Consider the following 23,577-nt stretch of genomic DNA (forward strand, 5'->3'; position numbering starts at 1 on the left):
GGATCCCCCAATGTTTTCTTACCCAGAATCCTCAGCAAACCTCAAATTTAGCTAAAAAATCAAATGTTCCCACATTTCTGTGTGGGATCACTGCACTGGGACAAATTTCATACCACCCAATGTTCCCCTCAGTCTCCCGGTAAAAATGATACCTCATTTGTGTAGGTGGGCCAAGTGCTTGTGAAAGGGAAGAGCCAAAAACATGTTGATATTGAGGGGGAACCAAAAGGGGTCTAAAAGGGCAGTTTGCAAAAAAAAAATGTTTAGGCTGACAAGTGCAGCATAATTTTTTTGGGGTATAGATGAGACAATGCTGGGTGGTAGGAATTTTGTGGATCCCTGCAGATTCCGGAAGGTTACATCACAAAAACGTGGGAAAAATGTGTGATTTCCAGCAAAGTTGGAGGATTGCAGGGGATTGTGGGTATAAAAATGGTGTGGGGTGCATGTGAAACACACCACCCTGGAATCACCCAGATGTTTAGTTTTCAGATGTGTCTAGGTCTTGTGGATTTTTCTACATGGCAGAGTCCCAAAGTCCATAAAGTGCAGCCCTCACCATTCCAAGTGGGACGATTTTGAGAGTTAGCCAAGATCTCATGGCTCAAATGTAAAACTAAAACCCAAAATAATCAATTGTCTTCTTGCTTGCTGTGGGATAAGATGTTTTAGAGTGTGGGGGAGAGCTGAAAGACTGTTACCCCCTTCAGTTGGGGTGGGGGCGTAACCAGGCCCATACTGGTTGGTAGCCACCACCCCAATATATATATATATTTTTTATTCCCTGGCATCTAGTAGACTTTCTATCCCCCCGGGGTGTGGATCAGGGGTAATTTCCCCATCTTCCCACTGGTGGGCAGAACAACTTTGGCCCCATTTATTTGGGGTGGGGGTATGGCCATACCCCCACCCTCTTATTTTTGAAAAAAAACTTCCCTGGCCTCTGGTAGGCTTTCTGCCCCCCCTTGGGGGCAGATGGGCCTTCCAAAAATAGGCCCATCTGCCCCCAAGGGGGGCAGATATGGCCAACAGTAATGTGCCCCCATGGGGAGTGACCCTTACCCAGGGGGCTGCCCCCCTAAAGAAAACACACACATACACACACACACCAATCCCTGGTGCCTAAGTGGTTTCTGCCCCCCTTGGGGGCAGATTGGCCAAACAAAAATTGGCCGATGTACCCCCAACGGGGGCAGAAATGGTCTAAATACAATTTGCCCCTGAGGGGAGCAATCCTTGACTAAGGGGTCACTCCCCACCTCTAAAAAACAAAACAATTCTTTTTTTTTTTTTATCCCTTGCGGCTAGAGGTTTCTGCCACACCTGGGGGCAGATCAGCCTAATAACAATAGAATAGAATAATAAAATAAATTTGCCCATCCTCCCCCAGGGAGCGACCCTTGCATGAGGGGTCGCTCCCTACTTCTACAAAAAAAGAAAAGAAAAAAACCATTTATCCCTGGTGCCTAGAGGCTTCTGCCCCCCCCTGGGGGCAGATCGGACTAATAACAATAGGCTGATCTGCCTCAAGGGGGGGCAGAAGTGGCCTAAATGAAATTTGCCACCCCGACCCCGCACCCCCCTGGGGAGCGACCCTTGCCTAAGGGGTTGCTCCCCATGTGTGACATTGGGGCAAAAATTAAGATCCCCGGTGCCTAGTGGTTTGCCCTTGGGGGCAGATTGACCTAACAAAAATCGGCCGATCTGCCACCAAGGGGGGCAGAAATAGTCTAAATACAATGTGCCCTCCAGAGGAGCGACCCTTGGCTAAGGGGTCGCTCACCACCTCTAAAAAACCACAAAAAAATATTGCTCCCTGGCGCCTAGAGGCTTCTGCTCCCCCTGGGGGCAGATCGGCCTACTAACAATAGGCCGATCTACCCCCAGGGGGGGCAGAAATGGCCTAAAATAAATTTGCCCCCTGACCCCCCTGGGGAGCGACCCTTGCCTATGGGTCGCTTCCCTTGCGTGACAGTGGCGCAAAAAAAAAAGATCCCCGGTGCCTAGTGGTTTCTGCCTCCCTTGGGGGCAAATTGACATAACAAAAATCGACCTATCTGCCCCCAAGGGGGGCAGAAATAGTCTAAATACAATGTGCCCTCCAGGGGAGCGACCCTTGGCTAAGGGGTCACTCCCCATCTCTAAAAAACAAAACAAAAAAAAATAACCCAAAAATGTATCCCTGGTGCCTAGAGGCTTCTGCCCCCCCCCCCGGGGGCAGATCGGACTAATAACAATAGGCTGATCTGCCTCAAGGGGGGGCAGAAGTGGCCTAAATGAAATTTGCCACCCCGACCCCGCACCCCCCTGGGGAGCGACCCTTGCCTAAGGGGTTGCTCCCCATGTGTGACATTGGGGCAAAAATTAAGATCCCCGGTGCTTAGTGGTTTGCCCTTGGGGGCAGATTGACCTAACAAAAATCGGCCGATCTGCCACCAAGGGGGGCAGAAATAGTCTAAATACAATGTGCCCTCCAGAGGAGCGACCCTTGGCTAAGGGGTCGCTCACCACCTCTAAAAAACAACAAAAAAATATTGCTCCCTGGTGCCTAGAGGCTTCTGCTCCCCCTGGGGGCAGATCGGCCTACTAACAATAGGCCGATCTACCCCCGGGGGGGGGCAGAAATGGCCTAAAATAAATTTGCTCCCTGACCCCCCTGGGGAGCGACCCTTGCCTAAGGGGTCGCTTCCCTTGCGTGACAGTGGCGCAAAAAAAAAAGATCCCCGGTGCCTAGTGGTTTCTGCCTCCCTTGGGGGCAGATTGACATAACAAAAATCGACCTATCTGCCCCCAAGGGGGGCAGAAATAGTCTAAATACAATGTGCCCTCCAGCGGAGCGACCCTTGGCTAAGGGGTCACTCCCCATCTCTAAAAAACAAAACAAAAAAAAAATAACCCAAAAATGTATCCCTGGCATCTAGAGGCTTCTGCCCCCTTGCCTAAGGGGTCGCTCCCCTTGCATGACACTGGCACAAAAAAAAAAAGATCCCCGGTGCCTAGTGGTTTCTGCCCCCCTTGGGGTCAGATTGACCTAACAAAAATAGGCCAATCTGCCACCAAGGAGGGCAGAAATGGCCTAAAATAAATTTTTCCCCTTGGGAGCGACCCTTGCCTAAGGGGTCGCGCCCCTTCCGTGAATTTGGCGTAAAAAAAAACTCCCTGGTGTCTAGTGGTTTCTGCCCCCCTTGGGGGCAAACTGGCCTCATTAAAATAGGCCAATCTGCCCCAAGGGGGGCAGAAATGGCCTAAATATGATTTGCCCCCTAGGGAGCGACCCTTGCCTAAGGGGTTGCTCCCCAACTAATTAAAAAAAAAAAAAGAAACACACAAAAAAGGATCCCTGGCACCTAGTGGATTCTTCCCCCCCCCCCAGGGGGCAGAAAAGGCCTTGTAAAATATTGCCCCCCTGGGGAGCAACCCTTGCCCAAGGGGTCGCTCCCCTTATGCCAATTTCAAATAAAAAATAAATCTCTGGTGTCTAGTGGGCATTTCAAAAGCCGGATTGCATTACAATCCGGCTTTTCAAATGCTCTGAGAGACTTCAAAGGGAAGGAAATTCCTTTCCTTCCCTTTGAAGTGTCTCAGGGCCCATCACATGATTGGAAGAGAAATGCTCTGCATTTCTCTTCCGATCGCGCTGAAAGCTGAGCTTCCAGCGCGATGGGGAAGTGGCCTCTGATGAGGTCAGCGCGCATTTGTGCGCTGACATCATCAGATGTCACTGGGGGGTCGGGAGGTTGGGGTGTAAGGGGAAGGGCTTCCCCTTCCATCCCTGCCTTGGGGGTGGTGGGAGGGAAGCACACAGAGGGAGCACTAGCGCTCCCTCTGAGCTCAGTGCTCAGGACGTAATGGTTACGTCCTCGGCACATGAGCACTGTGCCGCGGGACGTAACCATTACGTCTGCGGCACAGAAGGGATTAAAGAATATAGAGCTATATCATTACAAGCAAGAAACAATTTATTGTGTCATCATCATAATCATCAGGGAACAATTCCTATACTTTACTGATTGTTGAGTGTGTTGATCTCTTTCCAAGAGACAACTGCCCATTAAATAAAAATAAAACACTATGGCCCTCATTATGACATTGGTGGTGAGTGATAAAGTGGCGGTAATACCGCCAACAGTCTGGCGGTAATTACTGCCAAATTATGACCTTGGCGGTGATAACTCCTATAGACAGTCAATGTACCACACCAACCGCAAAGGTGTTAACACCACTCACCTCGGTGGTAGCCATCAACAGCCAGACGGAAGACAAAGTACCACCCACCATATCATGACCCAGGAAACTGCCACGATTTCCGGGCAGTACCAATGCCATCAAAAGCCTGGTGGAAACAGAACACAGAAGACCAAAGAATTTCATCGGAGACACAGGGAAGAACAACGCATTCATGGAACCGGAACTACATTCCCGATGCTCATCTAGGCCATGCTCCACCTGGAACACCAATGCCAACGAAGACGACAACGGTGAGTACAGCCACCAAGCACACAGGGAGGGGGGGAGGAAAAGGAGAGGGACACACACACGCATGACACACACCTGACACACAGCATACACACAACCAGCTGCAGATGAAAAACAATGGCACACAACACACAGCATAATAATGCAAGGACAACAAGAATGCAGAAAGGAGAATGTATTGATTGTGAACAGCTACCAAAAGAACCAATTGTTCCAAAAACAGATATGTACAAATGTACACAAAGGGCCAATGCCCAGCCCAAAGTACTAAGAGCCCACATGGCCACAGGGCACACTCCAAGGCCCAACTCAAATCCTGACTTCATCCAGATAGAACTCTGCAGGGGCATCAGTTTACAAGTGGGCAAGCACCTAGGGGAAGAGGAGTGGGGGGGCACCTGAGCCGAATACGGAAAGAAGCCTACTGGTTCTGGAGGGGGCTCCATGCCCATTACTCTGTCCTGGGGAGTGCAAGGCCACAGTCTCTGGAGTGGGTGACTTTCCCACTGGTTCTGGAGGGGGCTCCATGCTCATTTATCTGTGCTAGGGAGTGCAAGGCCACAGTCTCTGGAGTGGGTGACTTTCCCACTGGTTCTGGAGGGGACTCCATGCCCATTTCTCTGTGCTGGGGAGTGCAAGGCCACAATCTCTGGAGTGGGTGCCTTTCCCACTGGTTCTGGAGGGGGCTCCAAGCTCATTTCCTGTGCTGGGGATTGCAAGGTCACAGTCTCTCAGGTGGGGAACATGCCCACTGCTTGTCGAGGGGGCCCCTTGTACAGCAGTCTCTGGAGGGTGGCCTACATTGCTTCCACTGGTGGTGAGGACTGCACTGTGTCATCTGGAGGTGAGGGATGCACTGTGTCAGCAGGTGAAGGTGCCTCCTGAGCAGCCTCTGCTGGAGGTGAGGGCTGCACAGTCTCAGTAGGTGAAGGTACCTCCTGGGCAGCCTCAGCAGGAGGAGTAGGCTACACTTCCTCAGCTGGCAGTGAGTGCCCCGTGACCACTGGTGATGGTGGTGTCACCCTGACAACATCCGCTGGAGGTGAGGGCTGCGCTGTGTCAGCTGGTGAAGGTGCCTCCTGGGCAGCCTCTGCTGGAGGTGAGAGCTGCACTGTCTCAGCAGGTGCCTCCTGGGCAGCCTCAGCAGGAGGAGTAGGCTACACTTCCTCAGCTGGCGGTGACGGCCCGTGACCACTGGTAGTTGTGGTGTCTTCCCCTTCATGGCAGGAGGTGTTGGATCCTTACCCTTCCTGGCAGGGGTTGAGGGCTTCTTCCCCTTCATGGCAGGATGTGTGGGATCTTTAGCCTTCCTAGAAGGAGTCAAGGGTTCCTTTCCCTTCATGGCAGGGAGTGTGGGATCCCTAACCTTCCTGGCTGGTGGAGTGGGAGCCTTCCTGACTTGCCACCACGACTAGGTGATGCCACCACTGTCCTCGTGGACTGTTTGGCTGAGGTGCTGGGCTGGGTCATTGGGGCCCTGCTCTTACGGGCAGGATGGGGGGGAGGGGGAGGGAAGAGGTCAAGTTTGGCAAGGAAAAGCATCTTAGGGACAGTGAGGCGGGATGAGGGATGGGAGTGGAGGTTGAGGGAGTGGTTGTTTGAGGTGTATATCTGCTGGACTTGGGTGCAGGTGCATGGTGATGTGAGGTGGATGGCTGTTGGGTGTGTGAGTGCTTGCCTTTGTGTCCTTTAGGAGGGGGGACAGACATGGCGGGAGAGGACACAGGGGACGCGTGCATGGATGTTGTGGAGGTGTCTTCTAGTGAGGTGTGTTTGCTGCTTGGTGTGGTGAGGCTGGTGGTGGATGTTGATGCAGTGCATGCAGGTGTGAGTGTGGACGTGACTGTGAGGGAGGTGGAGGAGGAAGAGGAGGGGGAGACAGTGGAGGCAGTGGATGTGGTTGTGTGTGCAACTGTCTGGTGTTTGCGTCAGTGCTTGTACGATGAAGTGTGGTGCCTGTGTTTGACTGTGCCACTCTTGTGTGTTGTCTTGTGTGCATGCTCGTCTGTATGTGTGCATGGGATGGATTGGGGTCGAGGAGACTGGGGCTAGGAAATGGTAGTTGGACGGGGGACAGTAGGAACAGGGACAATGGCTGCCATCCAAGAAGAGGCCAGAGCCTGAATCGATGTCTGTTGGGCCACCATCCACCATAGATGCCCTCCAGGAATGCATTGCGTTGCTGTATCTGGGATGCCAGCCCCTGGATGGCATTCACAATGGTTGACTACCCTACAGAGATGGATCTCAGGAGGTCAACGGCCTCCTCACTCAGGCAGCAGGGCTCACTGGGGCAGGGCCTGAGGTACCTGGGGCGAAGGAGATGCCCACCCTCCTGGGTGAGCGGGCACGGGCAACTTGCTGAGGGGCTGGTGGGAGGATGGTGCTGGTACGGGGGTTCGCGGCTGTACCTGCAGCTGGGCTGGTCACAGAGATGTCTGCCACCATCAGGGAGCTTCCATCGGAGGAAGTATCTGAGTCTGTGTTGTCACCTTCTCTCTTCGCCGTGGTGCTCCCCTAGCCCTCCGTTCCACTGGTTCCCTTGGTGTCAGTGGACTCTGCCTCCAGGGTCCTGTGGGATGCAGCTCCCTCTGTCGCTGGTGCCCCTGCTCCTCCGCCAGATGATGCTAATGCACACATGGACAGAATGACAGAAGAAAAAAGGGGTGGGGAGAGAAAGGAAACAGTGGGTCAATTACTGCACCAACACCAAAATTGGCAAACACTGCACAGTCACACACAGGGATCAGGACTGAGCACTATGCATTGCACTGCCAGTGATTTGGCTAGATGCCACAGCAAGATGAAGGCCACACACCACCAACTGCACCCCTCCTGGTACCCACAAAGCCCTGACTGACATGGAATGCTAACAAGCTAGGTTACCTGCATTTGCCATACACCCATTAGCCATGAGCTGGATCATGCGTCAATGTCTGACCTGGCATTAAGAGGCACCCACTAACTCACACCCCACCACCCAGATCCCATGCCACCTAGTAATTATTGTAGTAATGCCCACTGTACTCACCCCATTGTGGCTGCTGTTATGCCCTCAAGCGCCCATCCAGCTCTGGGGAGGCCACCGCCAGTATGCAGGCCATCAGAGGGGTCAGGTTCTGAAGGGCACCCCTTCCTCATTGAGAGGCCATCCCCTGCTGGTCCTCCGCCGTCTTTTGTGCCCAGCGTCTCAGGTCCTCCCACTGTTTCCGACAGTGGGTGCGCCATCTGGCATAGACCTCTAGGGTCTTCATGTCCTTGGCGATGGCACACCATAATCTCTTCTTTGAATGGGCACTGACCTGCGGAGGTAATACAGACAGGAGGACACCATTACACATACTATCCAGCCTGTTACACATATGGTCCACCAGTCCTGTTTCCAACTCCATTGGCACACACATCGCCTGGCGCACACCATGTACACCACCACAAGACTCCCCCCCTGATGACACAATGCTTACACACACATCTCCATGTAGCCTTCCCACATGCATTGTGTCCAAGATGTACTCACCTGTTGGTCTGGAGGCCCATACAGCAGTCATTACTGGGGTAGGACCCCATCCACCAATCGCTCCAACTCCTTTGCAGTGAAGGGAGGGGCCCTTTCCCCGACCACACGGGTCATGGTAGGTTCCAGACACAGGTCACAGCATCAGACGCAGTGTTGGTGTTCTCCTGTTGAAGGTCCGGAAACAAGTGAAGAATCAGATTGAAAATGGCAGTCACGTCTGCGGCGCTGTACACCGTCCCCGCCGGCGCTGATCCCCATTGGCCACTGAACTCCACAGATCCCCATATTATCCAATGAAGAATTGCACGATGGTGCAAGACCGCCTTCCGCCACAACACCCAACGTCGGCGGAGTTACCTCACTTCCACCTGTCCCTACATGCAGGACAGGAGGTTGCCATTTCATGGTGGTGGACAACAATCATATCAACCTTAACTGCGTCACAGCCTAGATTAGCACATACCTCGCCATTCCCACTGTCCCATCACATAAATGCACTATGTACACTGAGGTGGTAGTTTCATTGTTCAAATTGTGACAGCCTACTCACTCTTGTGTCCCTTAGATACCTACTGCTGTGGATAAATATGAGGAGGAGACAAACACCCTTGTACAGGCTCCTTGTGGACTTGGCTAAACTGGAGGACAGGCACATTATACTCATCTATAGACTGGACAGGGCCACAATCACAGAGCTGTGTGCCCAGTTGGAGCCTGACCTGATATCTGCTATCCGTGATCCGACTGGGATCCCCCCTCTTGTGCAAGTGCTCTAAGTGCTCAATTTCCTGGCAACTGGTTCTTTTGAAGTGACAGTGGGCTTGGCAGGAGGAATGTCACAGCCAATGTATTCAATCATCCTGGCAAGAGTTTTGTCTGCCCTGGTGAAACACTTGTGCAGCTACATAGCTTTCCCCCAGGTGGAAGATCTGGCCAGTGTGAAGGCCGGATTCTATGCAATGGGACATATCCCCAATATTGTTGGAGCGATTGATGGGACACATATTGTGTTACCCCCTCACCAGAATGAACAAGTGTTCAGGAATCGGAGGAGTTTCCACTCACTGAATGTGCAAATGGTGTGCCTGGCGGGACAGTACATCTCCCACATCACTGCCAAGTATCCTGGGTTGATGCATGACGCCTTTGTCCTGAGAAATAGTAGCATCCCAAATGTGATGGCCCAACTACAGAGGCACAGGATGTGGCTAATAGGTGAGCCATGGTCCCCACCCACTGTATGTTAGTTTATGCCTTCAGGTGTCATCCCCAAAGCATTGAGTGAGGCTAAATGTTGTCCCTCAATACTTGCAGGTGACTCTTGATACCCAAACCTATCATGACTGCTGACCCCTGTGAGGAATGCCAGAACAGGGGCTGAGGAACGGTATAATGAGGCACATGGGTGAACAAGAAGGATCATCGAGAGGACCTTCGGGCTCATCAAGGCCAGGTTCAGGTGCCTCCATCTGACAGGTGGATCCCTGTGCTACTCACCCAAGAAGGTCTGCCAGATAATAGTGGCATGCTGCATGTTGCACAACCTTGCCCTGAGATGCCATGTGCCTTTTCTGCAGGAGGAGGAAGCTGTAGATGCCTGTGTGGAAGTAGTGGACCCTGTGGATGAGGAGGCAGAGGATAAGGATGAGGACAACAGAACATCAGTTATACATCAATACTTCCAATGACACACAGGTGAGACAGTGGAACTGGCCATTCCTCTGACTATTGATGTTTTCTGTGTGGCTGTAGCATGATGGCATTAACTTCCTTTGCTTCTCAACTTACTGTCACCTATGGCTTGTCATTTTACAGATGTTGGTTAGATAACAACTGTGTACTGATGTGATGACTACAGACAGCTGCAGGCCATTATATCTATGCTCTCCCGGTGTTCAGATCATTTGCACTAGATGTGACTGTTTTCATAAATGCACTTTTTGAACACATAAAATACTAGAAGTCAAGTTGTGTTCAAGGGTGTTTATTGTAGTGCTATGAAACTGAGTGAAAAGTTCAATGAAATGGGGTGATGATGGAGGAAAGTCCAGGGTATTGTTCTAGCCTGTTTGTAGCACAGGTCCATTGTCCAAGGGGCCATAGGAAGGGGAGCAAAGGCAGTTCAAAGTGGACAAGGTGACAGTGTGGGACACAAGGGGGACAATAAGGAGAGTTTCATTTCCTGGCGGTGGTCTCTGGCTTTTGTCTGGGTCACAGGGAATGTTTATAGGGTGGTTCACCTTCTGCAGGGGGAGGGGTGCTGGTGGCCTGTGGGTCCTGTGGCGGTGCCTCCTGCCCACTAACTGCAGCGGAAGTGGAGGGTTGGTCAATGGACTGGTTAGTGGTAGGGGCCCGCTGCTGTGCTGTTGCTTCCCTCATAATGTTGGCCATGTCTGTCAGCACCCCTGCTATGGAGATCAAGGTGGTCATGATGGCCTGCAAGTCCTCCCTGATCCCCTGATACTGTTCCTCCTGCAGCTGCCTGTTCTCCTGCACGTTGTCAAGCATCTGGCCTATCGTAGCCTGGGAGTGTTGGAAGGCTCCCAGGGTCTTGGTGAGTGCCTCCTGGAAAGTCGGTTCCCTGGGCCTGTCCTCCCCCTGGCGCACAGCAGTCCTCTCAGTGTCCCTGCGGCCCTGTGCCTCTGTCCCCTGAACGATGTTCCCACTGCCACTGACCCCAGGTACCTGATTGTCTTGAGGGCGAGGTGTGGGCTGGGGTCCCTGTAGAGGTGGGCACACTGCTAATTGGGTGGGTGCTGTGGTGTTGGATACTGATGGGGGCAGCTCTGTGGTGGACTGTAAGTGGGCTGGGGTGACCGACTGTCCAGTGGTCCCGTATGGGCAAGGTTGTTGGTCCAGATCCTGAAGTCCAGAGTTACTGTCATCACTGGGGGCAACTGCTGTTGGGGGGGCTGGATAGTCGTGGAACCTCCTCTCCGCTGGGATAGGCTGGGGCACCTGTGGGGATGTAAGTAATGTATTATGCTTCATGTCTGTGACATATTGTACATCCCTGGCTTCCCATCTATCATTGCTGTTGCCCTGCCACCTTTGTTTGCGTGTGGTGATGTATTGTGGGATTGTTAGTTTCCCGATGCTGTGCATGCTTTAGTGATTGGTGTCCATGCAGGGCTGGGAGGGCTGTCCATGCATTGGTATGGCATGTATGATTTGGCATTGGGGTTACTCAGATGTGTAAGTCCAGTGTGTGGGATGGAGTGAATTGAGGGGAGTAAGGGTGAGGGGGTGTGATGGCATGCAGGTATGGGGGTGATAAGTAATAAATGTAGACTCACCAGTGTCCAGTCCTCCGGCTACTCCAGCGAGTCCCTCAGGATGCAGTAATGCCAAGACTTGCTCCTCCCATGCTGTGAGCTGTGGGGGAGGAGGTGGGGATCCACCGCCAGTCCTCTGTATGGTGAGCTGGTGCCTTGCTGCCACGGAACGTGCCTTCCCCCGTAGGTTGTTCCACCTCTTCCTGATGTCGTCCCTTGTTCTTGGATGCTGTTTCACGGCATTCACTCTGTCCATGATTCTCTGCCATAGCTCCATCTTCCTGGCAATGAATATTTGCTGTACCTGTGTCCAAACAGCTGTGACTCTACCCTGACTATTTCCTCCACCATGACCCTTAACTCCTCATCAGTAAAACTAGGTGCCTTAGTGGGGGCATGGGTAATGTGTGGTGTTAGAGTGTGTGGAGTAATGTGGTGGGTGTGTGATGTGGGGTGCGTGAGGGATGTATGGGTGTATGTGGTGTGTGTGTCTTGTTGTTTCGGTTCTGTTCGTGTCAATCTCCTGTTGTTCGTAAAGGGTTGTGGGTAATGTGGGTGTGTGTTTTATGGTGCTGTGGTTGGGTGGATGTGGTGTGTGTATGAGTGTCAGGTGTGTGTTTTTAATATTGACCAATGTAGTGTTGTTTTGTATGTGGGTGTCCATTCTGAGCACAGCGTTATGTACTGCCAATGGGTTACCACCATTGAATTGGTCATGATGTGGTGGGCGTTGTTTTGTTAGCGTAACAGTATGGGTGTTTGTACCGCCACTTTAGCACCGACCTTTGGGCTGGCGGACTTGTGTTTGTGGCTGTATTCTGTATGATTGGTGTGTGTGTGTGTCATAATATGGGGAACGGATATTCGCCACCGCAGCGGTTTGTTGGCGCCGTCACCGTGGTGGTAACTGGCATTTATCGTCAATGTCATAATGAGGGCCTATGTTTACTATGCTCGTATCCACAGGTACAAACAATGGTTTCTACATAAAGTTCTCTTCCTTGAAAAAACCTGACCTGTTACAGTGAGAGAAGAATTCTGTTCAAATCTAGTACCAACAATAATCCTGAGTGATTGTGACTTTTCTAATGCATTACTTTCTGAACCCAAACCTTAAGTGGAAACCTCTGGTTCAGTTGATTCTATTGAGACAAATGTCAGGCATCAGCACTACATACGATTACTTATTGAATATACAAGATGCAATACATACAGTTGTAGTGCAGGTCAGTTCTGAAGGTAGAAAAGTTAAGGCCTTGAAGCAGTCTACTCTCAATGTGAGCAGTAAAGAGATGTCCTGATTGACAGGAATGTTAAAGGAAAACAAATTATATAAGGAATTTAGGCTACCTCTTTAACAACATTTTTTTCCTGTTCTCATGGAATTTGTCAGCTCTACATGTTGATAAAACCAATCATTTGACAAATTAAAATACAAATATAATATAGTATAAACATGTAATTGAAAAGTAAATAAGTCAATAAATACTAATATTGGGAAACTTCAATGAAAAGATGTCCACGATTCAGTTCCCCTTTAAACCAATCCAATGATGTTTGTGTATATTTACCATGAACATTTAGGCTTACACTTCCACCAAAGGGACCACTGCTTTATTTTACTGCTGCCTTTCCCAGGTTCCAGGACTACAGTGAGTCCCCTTTTCCTTATTGTATGTAACTATGCTATGCAAACATATAGAAATAGAGAGCTAGAAGAGGCGTAGAATATCCCTGAACATTGACTCCAAGTAACTGCAAAGCTTATAAAAGTGGTATGTTTGCTGGAGTATTTAAAAGACATGGCTAGTCTTGTAATCAATGATAGAGTGGATCTAGATCAACCAGCCCACTCGACTAGAAGTTCCACAACTGATTATATAATCTCTAATTATAAAACATTTACTTTCTTTTCAGCATTACATATAATTTGAAAATACAGTGATCACTCAATATGTCAGAATGTTCTTGTTTGTTTGGTTCCACTAACCCCTGACTAGTTCCTAGAGATTGGAAACAGTCAGGCTGATATTCATCTAAGAAGTGGCCAACTGTATTGAAAGTTATCTAACATATATATTGTCAGTAAGATGGTTCTGGCACTCATGGACTTGACAAAGATCACTAAAGATGATCTAATAATCGATTATGAGTCCTACATTCAGAAAATGACAAAAAGTATGGAAAGTAAAGTTCAAGTGCAAAAGAGAACAAAATTGAATCCAAAAGGATCTCTCAGACTCAAAATTATCAGTAGACATAAATAAATTCATACAAAAACAATTTTTACATTGTTCCATAACTCGAACGAAAGAAACTCAAGCTCTTAGGGAAAAATTAAATATACACCAAATTGCTAAAAAAAATAAGGCAGTTTGTTTAAAACTGGCATGATTTACATCAAGCAGCCTTTGGAAAAAAATATGAGGCGTTTTCAGAGAATTCTTGATTTGAATTGTGGGTCAAAGACCAGTTCCTTGGCGATTTCTATCCCAACATGTTTTTTAGACAGCAGAGTCATCTGTAAGTAGTTCAACTTCTTTCTTGTGGAGCTCCATTCAATAATGGCTACCAAACATGAGCACCATTTTTGCATGCTCATTTCTGAGATAATTTCCTTTCATGTCAGTTGGTTTGTGTTCAGAGACCAACCACTTTCTGTCAAGTGGTTTCTGTTAAGAGGTGACTCCTTTCCCTTGAGGGGGTTCCTGTTGCAGTTCTATCAGTCTACAAATAACCTATGATGAGTTATCTTTATATTTGAAGTGCAAGGGCTTGATTGTCCTGTTGGAGTCTTTGTTCCTGCTCCTTCGCTCCTCTTCCACCTCTCTTTCTGGCCAGCAGCTCAATCCTACCATCTCCATTTTTCTTCCAATCCTTCCAGGTCCAGCTCTGCTTCATTACTGGTCTTAAACAGAACCAAAACTTCATCCTTCCAAGATCTCTCTTATAACTGAGACCCAGCATATTGGAGACTATTCGTGGCATTTCATCCCAGGTTTTCTTTCTCCTCATATCCTTTCTGTTACTCATTCGTTCTCAGGTCAGATAGTGTGATTTCCAAAAGAGGCCACCTTTCCCACCCAAAATGAATACATCAGTTGTGCCAGTGTTACTTTTCATTTAATTGAGTCCCATATGCTTTCCTTTTGATATAAAACAAAACTGGAAATTGCCTTCGATAAGTGGGTCATTGTTGTCCAACCATATAATAGGCTTGAGTGTCACTGGCATAACCGGGACAGAATGTTAGCCTCTCAGGATCTCATCACTGTTTCTGGCATTTTTTTTGTGACCTGAACAGTTCGTGCTAAAATTCAGTTCATCCTCCACCAATGATCTCCTTAAGCCAGGTTTTCTATTGAACAATTGTATGAATCTGTGCAGTCACCCTAGATGTTCTGCCTTGTGCTGGACCCTATGCATTTGATACCTTTAGAAGTCTGTCCAGTGTACCCCTATTGCCACTAACCAGTAGTAAAGTGTGTGTGCTTCTCCTTTCAACATGATGAAAATGGTATACTACTAGTTAGCATACTTAACTTTCAATAAGTCTTAAGTATATGGAAAAAAGTGGACTCAAGCACCTATTTTGCCATCCATTGTAATGGCAGTGAAAACATGACTTCATAACTACCCTGTGTAGCCAGACTACAGAAGTGTAATAGCTGCAATTTGACCTGTCACAGTAATCCCTTTTGATAGGCCAATACCTCCTTTTCAAATAGTATGAAGTCAGCCCCTATGTAAGCCTTATTGCCCACAAGACAGAGCAAATGCTATTTAAAGTAGAACATGTAGAAATGTAATATTAACAGGCCCTTGCAATGATTAGCACCCAAACGTTTTTCACTGTTGTAATCATACTCTTCCCATGCTGAAAACCAAAATACAGATTAAAATACTAATACTGTATCTTGTGGACAGAGCTAGAAAAATAATGAAACAGCTATTTCTGATAGTTATTAAATCCAATTAAATGATGATGTCAGATAACTTTTAGAAAGTTACTTTTCTCTGCTTAAGTCCCAGGAGGCTAATTTAGCATTTGCTTTCCAATGTCTTCCAGCCAATAATTAGCATTTGAATAGGTATGAAAAAGGTGTGAAATGCCCCCCAGGAACAAACAACAGTCTGACATGGATGGGCAAAGATGACTCTTCTGATCCGCACAGAATTTGCAGGATGGAAGCAATGGGCATCGTCTTTAAAACTATTGCAAATCCTTCTGGAGTGTCAAATCCTGCTTAACAGATCTGCTGGGTGTATATGTAACACTGGGGGTGCCCTTGAATGGTAGAACCCAGGATGTGAAGACATGTCTTATGTATCTACTGTTTGGTTGCTGGAAAGCCCTCTTTTTATTTTAACTTTCAATAAGTCGTTAGTATATGGTACAAAGTGGACAAAAGAATGAAATAATACTATCACAAATTTATTTTGCTGCGTTATGCTCCATAATTTGCCTTTCATTGCTGCATGATTTACTTAACCCTGTTGCATAGCTTGGCCCTCCCCTCCCACATAATTCCAATGGCCCTGCATATAGGAAGAAAGCAAAGAGACTCAAAATAAAGCCAACCAATGGTAAGCAACGGGCAGATTCTAAGCCTACTGCTTTCCTCTGTCAATACTAAAAGAACAGACATTGTGGCTCCTCTGCCTGCTGTGCTTGTCCATCGCAACATCAGCTTCCATGAAGTTGTAGTCAACATCTGTATCAACTTTGCATGTCAGCATTACCGCTGCTTGCTGACTTGTCTGCTTGCTGCCAGCGCGTTGGTAGTGAGTTTATCTACAGATGGTGTGGAGTTTTCCAAAACCACTGTGGTACCTGTTGCTTAGACTGTTTGAATCTCACTCAATACTTTGAAGTGTTCTCCTCTCATTGCTCACTATTGGAGGTCTGGCCTCGCAGCTCCACCTGGCAGGGTCTTGGCATGGTACACTTTTTGCTGGTGATGAACACGCTAGCCTAGCATTGGAGTCCTAATTGACTGCTTGTTGGTGGTAGACCATGTGCAAGCTCCAAGTCGGAGGCTCTGCAGGCCATCCTGCCTCAGTTCTTGCCCCAAAGCTCCCCATAGAGCCAGCCCATGTTGATGAGTCTGCATGGGCAGGTGAGCAGTGGGACTACTGGTGTAGCGGAAGGGCTGTTGGCCATTGCTTCTTCCTCAGGGTACCAACCTATCTCTGAGGAGACTAAAATGAGCCATCATGGAAAATGAAGAACAAAAGAGAAAAATCAGCTCAGAACAACACTGAAGGAACACAGGACACTACTATCTCATCCTGGTATGGGCCCTTGGGGGAAGTGCTAGTGCTCCCCCGGGGGCCTCGCACCCCCCTCCCATGGGCAGGTCTGAAAGGGGAATCGCTTCCCCTTCCACTGTTCCAGTGACGTCTGATGACGCCAGCGTGCGATCTGGCCTTTCCTTTGATGTCTCTCTGAGAATTTCTGCTGCCCGATCGCAAAGCGATCGGGCAGCAGAAATGCCCACTAGACACCAGGGATGTTTGTTGTTTTTATATTTGTGCATAAGGGGAGCAACCCCTTGTGCAAGGGTCACTCCCCAGCGGGGGCAAATATTTTAAGGGCATTTCTACACCCCCTGGGGGCAGATCAGCCTATTGTAATTAGGCCAATCTACCCCCGGGGGAACCCTCTAGATACCAGGGATAATTTTTTTGTTTCGTTTGTTTTTTACACGTGAAGGGTGACCCCTTAGGCAACGGTTGCTCCTCTGGAGGTCAAATTATCTTTAGGCCATTTCTGTCCCCTTGGGGGAAGATCTCCTATTTTTAGGATGCCAATCTGCCCCCCCGAACCACTAGGCACCAGGGATTTAATTTTTTAGGTCAATTTCACACAAGGTGAGCAACCCCTTAGGCAAGGGTAACTCCTCTCGAGGGGCAAATTTATTTTTCACATGGAGAGTGACCCCTTAGGCAAGGGTCATTCCCCTGGGGGGCAATTCTATCTGCCCCTGAGGGGGGCAGAAACCACTACAGTGACAATTTCATGCAAGGGGAGTGACCCCTTTTAGCAAGGGTGGCTCCCCAGGGGTAGCACATTTATTTTAGGCCATTTCTGCACCCCTTGGGGGCATATCGGCCTATTTCTATTAGGCTGATATGCCCTCTGGAGGGGCAGAAACCACTTAAGCACCAGGGATTGGTGTGTGTGTGTTTTGTTTGGGGGACAGCCCCTTGAGCAAGGGTCGCTCACCATGGGGGCACATTATTGTTGACCATTTCTGCCCCCCTTGCAGGTCGGCCTATTTTTGTAAGGCCCATCTGCCCCTAGGGGGGGGGGGCAGAAAGCCCAACAGAGCCCAGGGAAGATTTTTTTTTAAAAAAAGAGTGTGGGAGTATGGGGACAAAGTTGTTCTGCTCACTGCTACTCCCCCGGGGGGCAGAAAGCAAACTAGATGCCAGGGAATTTAAAAAGAAATAGTGGGGTGGTGGCTACCAACCAGTATGGGCATGGTTATGCCCCCCCAACTGGAGGGGTAACAGTCTTTCAGCTCTCCCTCCACACTAAAACATCTTATCCCACAGCAAGCAAGAGGTCGTTTGATTATTTGGGGTTTTGGTTTGACATTTAGGCCAAGAGAGGCTTGTCTAACTCTCAAAATTGCCCCACTTGGAATGGTGAGGTCTGCACTTTTTGGACATTGGGACGCTGCCATGTAGAAAAATTTATGAGACCTAGACACATCTGAAAACTAAACATCTAGGTGAGTCCAGGGTGGTGTTCCTCACATGCACCCCGCACCATTTTCTTACCTACAATGCCCTGCAAACCTCAAACTTTGCTGCAAATCACACATTTTTCCCACATTTTTGTCATGGAACCTTCTGGAATCTTCAGGAATCCACAAAATTCCTACCACCCAGCATTGTCGCATCTATACCAATAAAAACTCTGCACCATTTGACAGCCTTAAAACCTTTTTTTTAAACTGTCCCTTTGGACCCGCTTTTGTTCCCCCTCATTTTCACATATTTTTGGCTCTTCCCTGTCACAGGCAGTTGGCCCACCTACACAAGTGAGGTATCATTTTTACCAGGAGACCTAGGGGAACGTTGGGTTGTAGGAAATTTGTACCAGTGCGGTGATCCCACACAGAAATGTGGGGAAAATGTGATTTTTAGATACATTTGAGATTTGCTGAGAATTTTGGGTAAGACAACACTGGGGGATCCACGCAAGTCACACCTCCCTGGACTCTTTTGGGTGTCTAATTTCAGAAATGTTTGGGTTTGGTAGGTTTCCCTATATGACTGCTGAGCCCAGGACCAAAAACGCAGGTGCACCCCCCGCAAAAACAGATAGTGCGGTATTTTATAATTTTTATGTGTCCGCATAGTGTTTTGGGGCATTTCCTTTCGTGGGCACTAGCCCTACCCACACAAGTGAAGTACCATTTTTATTGGGAGACTTGGGGGAATGCTGGGTGGAAGGAAATTTGTGGCTCCTCTCAGATTCCAGAACTTTCTATCACCGAAATGTGAGGAAAAAGTGTTTTTGGCCAAATGTTGAGGTTTGCAAGGGATTCTGGATAACAGAACCTGGTGAGAGCCTCACAAGTCACCCCATCTTAGATTCCCCTGGGTGTCTAGTTTTCAACAATCCACAGATTTGGTAGGTTTTCCTAGGTGCCGGCTGAGCTTGAGGACAAAATCCACAGGTAGGCACTTTGCAAAAAACAGGTCTGTTTTCTTTGGGAAAACGTGATGTATCCACATTGTGTTTTGGGGCATTTCCTGTTGTGGGCACTAGGCCTACCCACACACGTAAGGTACCATTTTTATTGGGAGGCTTGGGGAAAGCTCCTTGGAAAGAAATTTGTGGCTCCTCTCAGATGCCAAAACTTTCTGGCACCTAAATGAGTGTAAAAAGTTTTTTTTTTGGCAAAATTTTGAGGTTTGAAAAGGATTCTGGGTAAGAGAACCTGATGAGAGCCCCACAAGTCACCCTATTCTGAATTCCCCTAGGTGTTTAGTGTAGGAAAGTACCATCTTGCCTGGCATGTTACCCCCATTTTTCACTGTATATATGTTGTTTTAGTTGTATGTGTCACTGGGACCCTGTTCACCAGGGCCCCAGTGCTCATAAGTGTGCCTGAATGTGTTACCTGTGTAGTGACTAACTGTCTCACTGAGGCTCTGCTAATCAGAACCTCAGTGGTTATGCTCTCTCATTTCTTTCAAATTGTCACTAACAGGCTAGTGACCAATTTTACCAATTTACATTGGCTTACTGGAACACCCTTATAATTCCCTAGTATATGGTACTGAGGTACCCAGGGTATTGGGGTTCCAGGAGATCCCTATGGGCTGCAGCATTTCTTTTGCCACCCATAGGGAGCTCTGACAATTCTTACACAGGCCTGCCACTGCAGCCTGAGTGAAATAACGTCCACGTTATTTCACAGCCATTTTACACTGCACTTAAGTAACTTATAAGTCACCTATATGTCTAACCTTTACCTGGTAAAGGTTAGGTGCAAAGTTACTTAGTGTGAGGGCACCCTGGCACTAGCCAAGGTGCCCCCACATTGTTCAGGGCCAATTTCACTGACTTTGTGAGTGCGGGGACACCATTACACGCGTGCACTACATATAGGTCACTACCTATATGTAGCTTCACAATGGTAACTCCGAATATGGCCATGTAACATGTCTATGATCATGGAATTGCCCCCTCTATGCCATCCTGGCATAGTTGGCACAATCCCATAATCCCAGTGGTCTGCAGCACAGACCCTGGTACTGCCAAACTGCCTTTCCTGGGGGTTTACTGCAGCTGCTGCTGCTGCCAACCCCTCAGACAGGCATCTGCCCTCCTGGGGTCCAGCCAGGCCTTGCCCAGGATGGCAGAACAAAGAACTTCCTCTGAGAGAGGGTGTTACACCCTCTCCCTTTGGAAAATGGTGTGAAGGCAGGGGAGGAGTAGCCTCCCCCAGCCTCTGGAAATGCTTTCTTGGGCACAGATGTGCTCAATTCTGCATAAGCCAGTCTACACCGGTTCAGGGGACCCCTTAGCCCTGCTCTGGCGCGAAACTGGACAAAGGAAAGGGGAGTGACCACTCCCCTGACCTGCACCTCCCCTGGGAGGTGTCCAGAGCTCCTCCAGTGTGCTCCAGACCTCTGCCATCTTGGAAACAGAGGTGCTGCTGGCACACTGGACTGCTCTGAGTGGCCAGTGCCACCAGGTGACGTCAGAGACTCCTTCTGATAGGCTCCTTCAGGTGTTGCTAGCCTATCTTCTCTCCTAGGTAGCCAAACCCTCTTTTCTGGCTATTTAGGGTCTCTGTCTCTGGGGAAACTTTAGATAACGAATGCAAGAGCTCATCCGAGTTCCTCTGCATCTCTCTCTTCACCTTCTGCCAAGGAATCGACTGCTGACCGCGCTGGAAGCCTGCAAACCTGCAACATAGTAGCAAAGACGACTACTGCAACTCTGTAACGCTGATCCTGCCGCCTTCTCGACTGTTTTCCTGGTGGTGCATGCTGTGGGGGTAGTCTGCCTCCTCTCTGCACTAGAAGCTCCGAAGAAATCTCCCGTGGGTCGACGGAATCTTCCCCCTGCAACTGCAGGCACCAAAAAGCTGCATTACCCGTCCCTTGGGTCTCCTCTCAGCATGACGAGCGAGGTCCCTTGAATCCAGCAACTCTGTCCAAGTGACTCCCACAGTCCAGTGACTCTTCAGTCCAAGTTTGGTGGAGGTAAGTCCTTGCCTCACCTCGCTAGACTGCATTGCTGGGAACCGCGACTTTTGCAGCTACTCCGGCCCCTGTGCCCTTCCGGCGGAAATCCTTTGTGCACAGCCAAGCCTGGGTCCACGGCACTCTAACCTGCATTGCACGACTTTCTAAGTTGGTCTCCGGCGACGTGGGACTCCTTTGTGTAACTCGGGTGAGCACCATTTCACGCATCCTTGTAGTGCCTGTTTCTGGCAATTCTCCGGGTGCTACCTGCTGCTAAGAGGGCTCCTTTTCTTGCTCGACATCTCCTCTACCTCCTGGTCCAATTTGCGACCTCCTGGTCCCTTCTGGGCCACAGCAGCATCCAAAAATGGTTACCGCACAATTTGCAGCTAGCAAGGCTTGTTGGCGTTCTTTTGGCGGGAAAACACTTTTGCACGACTCTCCACGGCGAGTGGGATCAGTCCACCAACGGGGAAGTCTCTAGCCCTTTTTGTTCCTGCAGAAACCTCAGCTTCTTCTGTCCAGTAGAAGCTTCTTTGCACCCACAGCTGGCATTTCCTGGGCATATGCCCATCTCCGACTTGCTTGTGACTTTTGGACTTTGTCCCCTTGTTCCACAGGTACCCTAGATTGGAAATCCATCGTTGTTGCATTGTTGGTTTGTGTCTTTCCTGCATTATTCCTCTATCACGACTTCTTTGTCCTTGGGGAACTTTAGTGCACTTTGCACTCACTTTTCAGGGTCTTGGGGAGGGTTATTTTTCTAACTCTCACTATTTTCTAATAGTCCCAGCAACCCTCTACAAGGTCACATAGGTTTGGGGTCCATTCGTGGTTCTCATTCCACTTTTGGAGTATATGGTTTGTGTTGCCCCTATCCCTATGTGTCCCCATTGCATCCTATTGTAACTATACATTGTTTGCACTGTTTTCTAAGACTATACTGCATATTTTTGCTATTGTGTATATATATCTTGTGTATATTTCCTATCCTCTCACTGAGGGTACACTCTAAGATACTTTGGCATATTGTCATAAAAATAAAGTACCTTTATTTTTAGTATAACTGTGTATTGTGTTTTCTTATGATATTGTGCATATGACACTAAGTGGTACTGTAGTAGCTTCACACGTCTCCTAGTTCAGCCTAAGCTGCTCTGCTAAGCTACCATTATCTATCAGCCTAAGCTGCTAGACACCCTATACACTAATAAGGGATAACTGGGCCTGGTGCAAGGTGCAAATACCCCTTGGTACTCACTACAAGCCAGTCCAGCCTCCTACATTGGTGGCAGCAGTGGGATAAGTGCTTTGAGACTACTTACCACTCTTGTCATTGTACTTTTCATAAGAGAAAAATATACAAAACAAGTTCAGTGTATATACACATAGCCAAAAAGTTTTGCATTTCCTCTTTTCACTCTTTTCTAAGTGCTGAAAAGTACTTCTAAACTTTCTAAAAAGTTCTAAAAAGTTTTTAAAGTTTTTTTCTCTGTCTTTCTAAAAGCTCTGACAAACTTTTTTTCTCTTTTTCTATCACTTGAACTCTCTCTAAAAATGTCTGGCACAGGCCAAAATGTTGATCTGTCCAAACTTGCATATGATCACCTTAGCTGGAAAGGAGCAAGGAGTCTCTGCATAGAGAGAGGTTTGAGTGTAGGGAAGAATCCTTCCTTGGAACTGTTACTTAACATGCTTACAGAACAGGATAAGGCTAGAAGTGCCCCATCTGTAGAAAAAGTAGCTAATGGTTCCCAATCTGATCCAGGGACTCCCCCAGGAAAAGATTCAGGAAAGAAACTTCAAAGCCTGCCCATTACTAGACAGTCTAGCATAGTTGGTAATGATGAAGAGCCACACCATGCAAATAGTGTTGTCTCACATCATAGCAAAAGCATTTATTCTCACCACAGTGGTACTGATGTTTCTGTTAGCCAAGCTGTTAGGGTGCCCTCTGTAAGGGACAGGTCTCTTTCTGTCCATTCTCACCATACTTCTGTTTCAAGGCATGTCCCTCCCACCCACCCTGATGACAGATTGTTAGAAAGGGAGCTCAATAGATTGAGAGTGGAACAAACCAGACTGAAGCTCAAGAAGCAACAGCTGGATTTGGATAGACAGACTTTAGAAGTAGAGAAGGAGAGACAGAAACTGGGTTTAGAAACCCATGGTGGCAGCAGCAGTATTCCCCATAGTCATCCTGCAAAAGAGCATGATTTGCAGGAATCTGCATAAGATAGTTCCCCCTTATAAAGAGGGGGATGACATTAACAAGTGGTTTGCTGCACTTGAGAGGGCCTGTGTTGTACAGGATGTCCCTCAAAGGCAGTGGGCTGCTATCCTATGGCTATCATTTAGTGGAAAAGGTAGGGATAGGCTCCTTACTGTGAAAGAAAGTGATGCCAATAATTTTACAGTTCTTAAGAATGCACTCCTGGATGGTTATGGCTTAACCACGGAACAGTACAGGATAAAGTTCAGAGAGACCAAAAAGGAGTCTTCACAAGACTGGGTTGATTTCATTGACCATTCAGTGAAGGCCTTGGAGGGGTGGTTACATGGCAGTAAAGTTACTGATTATGACAGCCTGTA

This window comes from Pleurodeles waltl, chromosome 1_2 (assembly GCF_031143425.1).
Source record: "Pleurodeles waltl isolate 20211129_DDA chromosome 1_2, aPleWal1.hap1.20221129, whole genome shotgun sequence".
NCBI classification, from domain to species: domain Eukaryota; kingdom Metazoa; phylum Chordata; class Amphibia; order Caudata; family Salamandridae; genus Pleurodeles; species Pleurodeles waltl.